Here is an 11176-nt window from a genome sequence, read left to right as displayed (position 1 = left end):
TCTAATTTCACAAAGTTTAGTCTTTTTATAAAACAGATAACAGCCATTTCATGTCTTATCCTTGGAAATATGGTTTTGATAATATTTTTATTCATTGAAGACTGTCTTTTTAAATTTGCATGTGCCTGAAACTTTTTTAAAACAGCATTAGAATTAACGTGATTCTGTTGAAGGTATTCCACAAGTCTATATATGAAAAACAAGTGAGATAAATTATAAGTTTTCTTTTGGTATTCATTTAACTATTTCTGTTTTAAATATTACGCTTCTAATTTTCTAATAGGACATATGACAGGCCTTGGCAGTACTCATTTCTGGCATGAATGAGTTTCAAACTTGGTTTTAATTTAAATATCTGATATATCTCAGGAACTATTAATCTATCCGATTTTTTACCCTGATATTTACAGTCCAGTTCATTTTCTGTGAATATTTATTTTCTAAAAAATTTTAAAGATATTCATACTGAGTTAAAAAAATATTTTTAAAAGATCCTCTAACTTCAGCTGACTAGAGCAATGTTAATTACTTTTGAATTTCTGGACCTTTATAACTTCATAGCTTTGCTGTTTAACATTTATCAATTACTACCCCCATGTGCACTAGACACAGAGGTAATAATTCCTTTCTTGATTTACATTGTGTAATTCAGAAGAATATACAAATACCATGTGAACAAAACCACAGGGTATCACCTCCAGCTGACAAGTAACTTAATGAGTCTCTTTTACCTTCTGTTAAATCTTATCATCTCTTCTGAAAATGAAAGGTACTTGAGGGGTTAGTCCTGAGAAAACTTTTCTAAGGGAGAGAAGGGAGTATTACTTGATGCAGCATTTGTCTCTCTCTCATAAAAATAACTTTAGATTTTCTTGAAGGAGGATTCTCTAAAAGTCTTACTTTCTTTTCCTTTAAATTATACATATTTCATTGAGGTTGAATGCATAGAAAAAAGGAAAAGAAACGTTCCTGAAATTTCTTCCTGAGTTATATCCTATGATCCTCTTCAAACTCTCCGGGTAAAGAGCAGTTATCTGGTGAACTGATCAGTGACGACAAACAATCCACATAGTTCAGTCTCCTCGAATCTTCTGTTTTCAGTGAGGGGTTTTTTTTCCTTAAATTATCTGAATAATTGGTCCAACTCTTCAGTTCAATTTGCATGTCTAGACAGGAAACTAGACTGAATAATGTTTGGAAGGACTGTGATTTTTGAAACTGCCTTTTTTTTGAAACTGCATTTTGAATTGTAATTCTTACTATCTTCCACATGTCACCTCACCGGCTGCTTGCTTCTGAAGCCTTCCAGAAATCTTGTTGTGACATTTTTTAAGCAGTCGTGATCCAGAAATATAGATACATATAGATATGCATGTTTTAAAACTTACCAGGGTCTGCTTTACTTTTCCTCTTTTAAAAACCTATCATGGGTACTTAATTTGTTACTCCTATACAGGAAAATACAAATTTCCTCCCAGCCCCACCCAGTTTTGAGGAACAAATAAAAAGATTTACCTCTTTGTACAAAAAGAAAAAAGTTTCTGTGTTTTTTGAAACACATTGCTGATTGACACAAATAATGCCATTCAGAAAAGAACTGAATGGTATTATTTGTGAAACAACATTTGCTCAATGACATTTTGCTGGAATCCTTTTTTAAAAAAAGTTATTGATCATTTCACAAGACTAAAAGAGGCTTCTCCAAAAATAATGGTTTTGGAAGAATACGCAAAAAAAAAAAAAAAAAAAAAAAGGAAGTCTAAAAATTTATTCATCATTGTTTCTAATGACTAATGGCAGACTGGAAAGAGTTAAAAATAGGATTGAATAAAGATCATCAAAGGTCCAAATTTCCAGTTGTAAGATAAATAATCATAGGGGATATAATGTACAATGTAATGACTATAGATAACACTGCTGTATCTTACATTTGAAAGTTACTAAGAGAATATATCTTAAAAGTTTTCATCACAAGGAAAATTAATATTTTGGGAGTAACTATAAGAAGTGAGGGATGTTAACTAAGCTTACTGCAATAATCATTTTGCAAATATATATGCCATGTCATTATGCCATATAAACTTACATGCGGGTGTATGTCAATTATATCTCAATAAAACTGAAAAAAGTTTAAAGTAAAAAGAAAATAAAAGAAAAAATATGACTGAATTAAAAACTCTAATAAATGCCAGCTTATTGATCCAATTTCTCTATTGGTAAAGCAAGACCATGTATGGAATTCCTTCATTTGCAGACATGTTAAATAAATTATTGTCCCTCCAGTCTGAAATCTGGAAAGAAAAGTTAGCCACAAGTCCAAAAACCATATACCTCTTTCAATTTTATTAATTAATTGAGCTTAAAACATTACTCCAGCAACATTATTTTTCTTTGTTGTTATTGCTGAGACCCGCAAAATGGCTGCTGGGAAACATACTTTTTGGCATCACAAATGGGACCTGTACACAATCAATCATAGTTGAGTTAATCAAAAGACCCCCAAAAACTCAAAACCAAAAATGTATTGATCATAAATGTCGTAGAAGTGTTAGAGCCCATCCCAATGTTAAAATTCATGAAACTGCCTTCTGAAAATGGTTCTTTCTTGAGACATTTTGGTTTGGGCGTCTAGATAAATTCTCAACAGCCTTCCCCCCACAAAAAAATTTTTCACAAGGGAATTAACTTCTTCATTTCTCATGTGATGATTCCTTATTTATGCTCCTTTATTTCTCAAAGTGCAAACCTAATACAGTTGGGATACAGTTGGGTGGCTCAGTCGGTTAAGTGTCTGCCTTCAGCTCAGGTCATGTTCTTAGGGTCTTGGAATTGAGTCTCGCATTGGGTTCCCTGCTCAGCAAGGGGTCTGCTTCTCCCTTTGCCTGTCACTTCCCCTGCCTGTTAATACTCTCTCTCTCCCTCTTTCTTTCTGACAAATAAATAAATAAAATCTTAAAAAAAAAAAAAACTCGCACAATTAAGGAGAAAGGAGGCTGGGATAGTAAATCTGGACTATCACATTTCAAAAACATGGCAAATTCCATCAGTTTGTTGCAATTCATTTCTTTATAAAATCTGGTTACCTTCTTTATCAGATATCCTCTTCTATTTATTCTAAAAGAAATTCTCAATGATCTGCCTGATACAATGAAAGTGATCCTCCAACTTCAGATAATAAAAGCTATTACTTAGCAGTTGGGGGCCATGGGCTCTGAGAAGTCATTGGAGTTTATCAGGGATTAAAACAGTAAAAGAGTAAAACTCCTATCCCCCAAATATCCCCCAAATGTCATGCTGTGCATTCAGCTGCCTCATTCTGCATTTCCCTTCCTACAATAATCCATCTCCAGTCCACGCTTTCCAAGGACAGAGCCCAAACAACTTCATAAAACCACTTTGTATTGTTTAGAGCACAAACCCTTTCCTATTTTTGGATAAAAGGGAAAAGACTGGAGCACGAGCTACATCACTGATTCTGTCACTCAGCTAAACCTTCAGCTGGAGGCATCTTTGGTTTTCCAGAGGGAAGCCTTTAAACAAAAACAGATGGATATCAGCTAAGATAACCTGGAAGTACGGAGAGCATTCAGCGTGGATTTTCTAGAGTAGCCCCAATTTCCAAAAATGTTATTGTATTCAATAAAGAGCTATTAACACATGCGCTACATGAGAGGCAAATTTTTAACTCCAAAAGACTCTTTCTTTCAACAGTCTCATAATTCAGGGGAAAAAGACAATTGTCAGATAAAATATCCCCATGTCTAGTTGGGGAATTATTGTCACCATCAAGAATTTGCAAAATATTTCTTTATAAGGGATATAACCATGAATTCCAAGTTTTCTGTCCTCCGGCTCTGCAGAGGGTACAAAATCTGGTAACCAGGGTATGGATTTAGGTTTTCATTTTGAGACCCACTCTTGACTCTGGATCTACCTATTATTATATATTAGTATCTGACTCAATCAGTTCAATCCATTCCATCAGTACTAGGGGAACCAGAACAAGGCAAACTGTATGCATGAGAGACTCTACCTAGTTGGCCCGTGTGGCAGTGGCCTTCCTGCTGATGACTGAAGGAAGGGTTCTTGCTGATACAGCCAACAGGAAGAAGGGAGCAGCCGTCTCTTCGACCTCACACACCCATCTGTCAACGGAGTTCTGATGATGGGAGACAGGTCTATACAGCAAAAGCAGAGCGCTCACAGAGAATTTTGTCCTTTTGAGGAACCTACCTATCCAGTAGAGGGGGAAAGTATGTTTTGATTTTGTGGCCCCAACAGTTGGGTTTTACACATTGCTGAGAAGGACCGTAGGAAACTTGAAAAAAATCTTTTGAAAATCCTTGGTGTTTGGTTTGGTTTTCATTGTTTGTTTGGGTTGATTTTAGCTGTAAATCTACAAAGCATTTTGATCACTGTGTTTCTTTTTTCTTTTTTTAAAAAAAATTTATTTATTTATTTGAGAGAGGGAGTAAGCAAGAGACAGAGTGTGAGTGGAGGAGGAGCGGCAGAGGGAGAGGGAGAACCAGACTCCCTGCTGAGGGAGAAGCACCATGCGATGGGCCGCTCCATCCCAGGACCCTGGGATCGTGACCTGAGCTGAAGGCAGATGTTTAACCAACTGAGCCCCCCAAGGCACCCCTTGATCACTGTGTTTCTGAATTTACTGTTTGTAAGGGTCCATTTAAATTTCTGTTTCTAGGTAAAAATAACTCTATATCGTGTATATTTTATTGTGGTGGTGATTTAAGGAACATTATGTCTCCGTTTCATAGACTCTGATCCTCTTATGTCCTACAAGCAGACAAATAACACTTTCTCGATTATTGTTAACCTACATTATCGTTCCTGGGGTGTTTGAGCTGAATTTCTGTGCAAATGTCTTCATAACTTGAATAAATAAACAGACCAGGGCAGCCTGGCTCAGAGGTAACTATAGACCAGAGATGCTGCTCCTTGTCTTACGGGTCACCCAGCCTTCTAAAAACTGATTCAGATGGTCATACCTCAGACCCAATTTAGGGAACATACCATACTTAATATTTTGATGGTGCATTATTAGGTAAAATTATGTATTCAGGAAATTCTAAGTTGGTTTACAAAGAACATGTAAGCTCTGGTTTATAGGCATTTGAAAATACCTTTTCATGACCTTGTCATATAACTATTTCTTAATTTTCCCTTTTCTTAAATGATCTCTTTCTAACAATTATAGCAAGTGTGTATGACTTTGGTATTTCACAAACAAGATTTCTTAGTCCTCACGGTGTTAATCTTAGTGTTGTTGGCAGCCCCTGCAGGGTGACTAAAAGTTCAGACCTTGAACTGAGACTGATGAGAATTTGTATCTTGGTCCTCTTAATTTTCTAGCTGTGTAACCTTGAGCAAGCTTCATGGCCTTTCTGAACCTTGGTTTACTTATCTCCAAAATGGGGGTGATAATAATATTTACTCCATAGGACTGTTGTGAGGTTTCAAGGAATAGAAGTTCAGAGTCCAGTGACTGGCACATAGTAAATGATCAGTAAATATTGCTATTTAAAGAGAAGGTGAACAAAGTTAGAGACATTGAGAGGTGTGCCCTTGATATAGCCAAAGCTGGGACCCAGGTTTGCTGACTTCAAAGCCAGTGATGAAGTCCTCCTGCTTTGTTTGCAGTGCAGCTGTTTTAAAATGTGACTCAGCAATGTTCCTTCCTACCTTCTGCCTACATACTGATCAAACGCAAAAGCACTTTTCCCTCTTAACCAATGGACTTCAAAACCTTCCAAAGATGCCTTCGTGAAAGTTAATGGACAACTGGGCCTTGTCCTGGTACAGGAAAATGCAACAAGGTTAAGTCATAAAGGCAAATCACTGAGAAAAAAATATTCTACAAAGACGAGCTTCAGTACTAGCTCATGGCCTGGGCAGGAAGCTGCACTGAGAAGCAAACCGGTAAGTGAGCCTCAGGCCAGTCTGAAGGTCTTTACATCAATGTATTTTAGTCTATCTTTTACCACAGACATTCTTAGTATACATGATCAAGCTATTCTGTTCGTTTAGAAGGAAAAGTGCATTGGCTTGAATGCTTGGCAAGTGCCCAGGACTTGCAAAGACAGGTACCTAGCCCCTTAAATATATATATATATATATATATATATATATATATATATATATATTCTCTTCGGTGTTGAGAAAGCTTATAAATGAAGCTCATTTTGGTACTGTGGTTCTTTGAGTTTTCTAATGAGGCTCTTTCCCTTGAGTTCTAAGTGGGGCTGTTCTCAAGAACAAAATCCCTTGTTACTGCTGCACATCTCTGCTCCCAGTGTGCTTTCTGAGTCACTTCAGTTTAATTTATTTACCCTTTGGCTGTCTTCAATGCACGTTTGAGCCTTACTGATGTTCGTGGGGACTATGTCAAAATCACAAGCAATAAAGCTATGGTCCTCTATTTTTAACCTTAAAGCCAATACCATTCCATTTCAGAAGTTAATGTTCTAGGCTCTTGAGCCCTAAGTCCTAAAGATTCTGGATGAGTTCTGATCCTGGAATCCTCAGAAACTGATGGGGATGTTTCATGAGTTCAAGTTCAGCGTTTTCTTACATGGAGCTTTGCAAGCAGTTTGCCAGAGGAGGGATACTCTGTTTGGTTTCTGGAAGAACTAAAAGAGAGAGAGAGATGGGATGTAAGTGTAGAAATAGCCAAAATTTACCTGATCCTTCAGTAGGATATTTTTTTTGTTGGTGATTATTATTATTATTATGAGTGACTTTCAAAACAATAGCTCTCAAGTATTAACCAAAAATGTTTGATGCAAGGTGGCTCAATTTGATTTTTTTGTTGTTGTTGTTCGGTGAGATGTCAGTTGGAAGATATCTTAATATACAGAATGTAAAAAATATTTTTTTTTGTTTTATAAGAGGCATAAGTTGTCAAGCACCGTCTTAAATTCTTCATGAAATAAACAAAAAACAGCATTAAGATTTTAGATTTTTTTCTTCAATCAGTACAGGGAAAATTAAAAAAAAATTCTAACCAAGGATCTCTGAAGATGACACAGATTTTAATGGGGAAAAATAATGAACATAAATAAAATCAAAGCTATCTTGATGTTATTTGTCTTAGAGGAAAACTCCCTGGTACTTAGGCATCTCTTTAGTTTCTTCCTTCAGCAGGAGACTCCTTCCAAAAAGAAAAGAAAAATAACAATTATATAGAATAATTGCAGGACTGTGGTTGACAAGAGAAAAAGGATATACTAGTTTTCCGGTTTTAAAATGGACCCAGGCAGATCCTTCCAAATTCAAGTCTCCCTAGTAAATATGATATTATATTTCTAAATACAAACTCTACCTATTTTGTTTTATAACCTGTAATGTCTAATGCAGTTTCCTTAGACATTACAAATAAAATATGACCTCCCTAGTACATGGCTCAATCCATGTGAAAAGATACTTAGGGAGATGATTCACTAATCAGGAACCTCACAGACAGCAGAGAATAGACAATGGTCCCTCCTATCTGCGAGGACATGAGATTTTATGACCTGGAAAGATGTCAGTAGAATGGGCACTTGAAGGTCCACACTAGCTGCTTGGCATGGATCCTGGCACTACTTCCAGGCCTATTCATTGCTGTCTTCCTGCTGGGCGCTGGGTGACTCAGGGGCTTGGTTTTGGCACACTCAGACTTTCTCCTCCCAATTTCAAAGGCAGTTTAGTTCGACAGCCACTGAACAGAGTGGTTCATGACTCAGGGAACAACTGTTTGGTGGCCAGAGAGAAATGATCTTGCCATAATAATAGCCCACAATCTGCTATCTCCTTTCCTCCTAAAAATCTCAAAGACCACAGGAAGAACTTGGCCTAGGGAGATATCAACTCTCAGGTAGAGAAGTGGAAAGTAAATCATAGAGAAACCCAGTGCCTCTGGTCTGGGGCAATATTCCTACCCACCCTCCCAATATCACCACCCCCTCATCAGAAATGGAACTAGTCTGAAAGACTCCTGATACGAATTGCTAATGATCTAGTGAAGTGATTTTTTTTTTTTTTTTTTTTTTTTTGCAACACCTTCCTATAGCTCAGGAAAGTTGGGTCATTGCACTCGTCACCTGGTTTCTCGACCAGTCCAGATTAAAAAGACAGACACTGAAAATCTCCATGAGTCACTCATCAACTTTTGCCCACCTGGAAGGTCAAGTGAATATCAAAAGCGATACTGACGACTGGAGCAGATGAAATGAACGACATTAATGACTCCAGGGTGGAAAAGTGCCTGTCTCTTGCACTTTCAAGCATCTCTCACCAGCACAAAATCCCAGTGAGGTGTTTATAGCTCACCAAAACTTAACATGGAATTGTTTTTCAGTCTGGGGACAGGGAAATGAGGGAGGGAGTAGGGGAGAGACAAACTACTTCTCGTATAGGAAAGCAATAGAGAGGTTAAAAATGTATAGTTTTGGATGCAGACCACCTGACATCAAATCCCAGCTTCTACTTATTAACCTTATAGCCTTAGGCAAGTTATACCATTTTTCTACATTTCAGTTTCCTAATCTGTAAAATGAGGACAATACAGGTACCCCTGACAAAGGGTTGTTGTGAAAATTAAATAAATTTAAAAATGTGAAGCACTTAAAACAATGCCCAACACATGAAAAGCATTAAAATGGAGCTAATATTACAGGGAGAGTTAAAATATTTTTAAGGTTTAAATTAATGCTATTATTTTTTAAAGAATAAAGGTTTGATGTCTTCCCTTATTTTCTATTAACTTGATCTCTTTTTCACCTTTAAGTATTCATTTTCTCTCACTCTTACTCCCTTACACACAAATACACAAAACCGCACAGTCAGAAAAGCATTAAACCAGAGTTTGTAAACACCACCTTGAATTCTACATGGCACCTTGGTCATGCTATTTGTCTATTAAAAATATATTTTTTAAATTTATATATATTTTTATATATTCACATGTCTTTCCAGCGATATCTCATTTCTCAAAGGTAAAACTATAGCCATCTAAGATGGAGGGGAATGAACAACTGGTTACAAATCATTCAGTTGTGCTACAGACTTCCACCTTCAGCCATGATGGAGTAATTAGTAACAGACTAGTCCTCCTGCTATAAACAAATATAAAACTGAAGTAGAGGATTTCACACTTTGAACGACAATCAGAGAAGGAATGTGATTCCTGAGAAAAGGAAAACATAGGATGTCACCTTCATAATCACCTGCAACCTTCTACTTAGAAACACCTTCTGCACTATGGTGCAGGAAGAGATAGCTTAGGCAAAGCAGAATGATCTCATTGAGCTGATCAGGTAAAGACTAGAGTTCAGGGTTGCTTAGGTGTGGCTGAAATTTGTGCATCAGGTACTAGGGAGAAAGAAGCTAGAGAGAGAGAGAGAGAGAGAGAAAGCTCCAGAAATATGCATAAAAATGTCCTTGATTTTTTCACTGAACACTTAATTGTCATCTGCATAGAAAAAAGTCTCTGAGCCGTGGCAGAAAATTACCAAGAAATTATGAGCTGAACAAAGATTCCAGAGATTGCAGAGGGCTGGGAGACATCCATGATCTGACAAGGCAGAAGAGAGATACTTCACTGCACATACTGGGCATTCAGTTGAGATCTCAGAAGGGCAAAGTCTTTGTAGGGTTATTCTGCTTCTAGAATAAGAGTTACTTTATACTCTCCCCCAGAACTTTAAAAACAAGTCTCAAATGATCAGCTAATCTGTGAGTAAATTAACTACCTAAGAGAACAAAAGTCAACACTCTTTAAAGGAAGACAAATAAATCCACTTGAAACAAAGCAAAATACACAATATTCAATATACCTTTAAAAAAATCACTAGCTATTCAAAGAAACAGAAAAATACAACCAAGGGCAAAAAACAGTCAAAATGAATAAATGCAGAGATAACACTGATACTGGAATTGGTAGACAAGGACTTCAAAGCATATTGAGAATTTTAAGGAGAAACTAGACATGATAGGTGAACAGATGAAGAATCTCAGTACAGAAATGGAAACTATAAAAAGTACCAAATGAAAATTCTAAAATTACTGTATCTGAAATAAATATGTACTGAATTGGCTTAACAGAAGACTGTGCACTGCAGAAGAAGAGATCAGAAAACTTGGAACACAGATATTAAAAAAACAAAAAGAAAAAAAATTGAAAAAATGAATAGAACCCAGGGACCTGAGGTACAATATAAAAAGGTATAATATAGGTATAACTGGAATCCCAGAAGGAGAGAAAAGAGAACTTGAATCATAAAAAGAATCTGAAGACCCAATGACCAACTTTCCCCTGGACATTTGAAGAAAAATATCAACCCAAAGATCCCAGAAACTCAACAAATCTCAAGAAGCAAAAATGCAAGCAAAATCATACCCAGACACATTGTAGTCATGTTGTTGAAGCCAAAGATAAATAGAAAAATCTTTTTTTAAGTTATTTATTTATTTATTTTAGTAATCTCTACACCCAATATGGGGTTCAAACTCACCACCCTGAGATCAAGAGTCACATGCTCTTCCAACTGAGCCAGACAGGCACACTGAAAAATCTTTAAAATAGCCAGGGAGGGGCTCCTGGGTGGCTCAGTGGGTTAAAGCCTCTGCCTTCGACTCGGGTCATGATCTCAGGGTCCTGGGATCGAGCCCCCCATTGGGCTCTCTCCTCAGCAGGGAGCCTGCTTCCCTCTCTCTCTGCCTGCCTCTCTGCCTACTTGTGATCTCTGTCTCTGTCAAATAAATCTGTCAATATCTGTCAAATAAATTTGATCTCTTTCAAATAAAGAAATGAAATCTTTTTTTTAAGATTTTATTTATTTATTTGTCAGAGAGAGAGATCACAAGTAGGCAGAGAGGCAGGCAGAGAGAGAGAGGAGGAAGCAGGCTCCCTGCTGAGCAGAATGCCCGATGCGGGGCTCAATCCCAGGTCCCCGGGATCATGACCTGAGCCGAAGGCAGAGGCTTAACCCACTGAGCCACCCGGGTGCCCCAAATAAATGAAATCTTAAAAAAAAAAAAAAAATGAAAATCAAATAGCCAGGGAATATATACAGAGGAAAAAAATTCAAATATCGCTGACTTCTCATCAGAAACAATGAAAGCCAGAAAACGATGGAATGACCTCTTTAAAATACTGAGAAGGAAAAAAAGTTTGCCA

General features: G+C 37.0%; 1 long non-coding RNA gene across 1 annotated transcript in view; it reads right to left on the bottom strand.

Annotated features, from left to right (window-relative positions):
* Positions 1-6588: 6588 nt before the first annotated feature.
* LOC309841171 overlaps positions 6589-11176 on the bottom strand; it is a 67678-nt gene continuing 63090 nt past the window's right edge. The window contains exon 3 of the long non-coding RNA XR_014299001.1: positions 6589-6647. This is a non-coding gene — a long non-coding RNA (uncharacterized lncRNA). The remainder of the gene's footprint in view (positions 6648-11176) is intronic.

This window comes from Mustela nivalis (genome assembly GCF_964662115.1).
Source record: "Mustela nivalis genome assembly, chromosome: 9".
NCBI classification, from domain to species: domain Eukaryota; kingdom Metazoa; phylum Chordata; class Mammalia; order Carnivora; family Mustelidae; genus Mustela; species Mustela nivalis.
This window is presented reverse-complemented; position numbering and strand designations above follow the sequence as displayed.